At 48.2% G+C, this 494-nt stretch overlaps 1 protein-coding gene across 1 annotated transcript in view; it reads right to left on the minus strand.

The window, feature by feature from the left end:
* LOC102382860 (E3 ubiquitin-protein ligase AMFR-like) overlaps positions 1–494 on the minus strand; it is a 7,241-nt gene that overhangs the window by 3,214 nt on the left and 3,533 nt on the right. The window lies entirely within an intron of this gene.

Consider the following 494-nt stretch of genomic DNA (forward strand, 5'->3'; position numbering starts at 1 on the left):
GGTGTGTGCTCTTCCTGGATGGAATGAAAAGTAAAGAAGCCAGGGGCTGGGCTGGGCTGGGGAGTCAGTTGCCAGGCAGATTATAATGTATCAAAAATCCAATGTCTATGTTTAATCCATGATCTCTAGTATCCAGCAGGCTGATGAAATGGAGCTCATAGGCTCGTCTCTGGGAAGTGTTGTGTAAGTTTCCCTTGAGGATCAGGACTGAGAGATTGGAGAGAGAGTGGCCCTCCTGTGAGAAATGTGCCCCCACCGGTAATTGGGTGTTTCTGTCTTTGATAGATTTCTGGTGTGCGTTCGTTCTGGTGCGCAGTTGTTGTTTGGTCTCTCCTACATATTTTCCATCAGGGCATTTGGTGCATTGGATGAGATATATTACATTTCTGGAGGTGCAGCTGTAAGATCCTGGGATGCTGATGGCTCTGTTGTGGGGTGTAGTAATTGTGGGGGTGGTGGAGATGTGGGGGCAGGTTTTGCATTTCTTGTCCTGG

This window comes from Alligator sinensis, unplaced genomic scaffold (genome assembly GCF_000455745.1).
Source record: "Alligator sinensis unplaced genomic scaffold, ASM45574v1 scaffold2302_1, whole genome shotgun sequence".
Lineage (NCBI taxonomy): Eukaryota > Metazoa > Chordata > Crocodylia > Alligatoridae > Alligator > Alligator sinensis.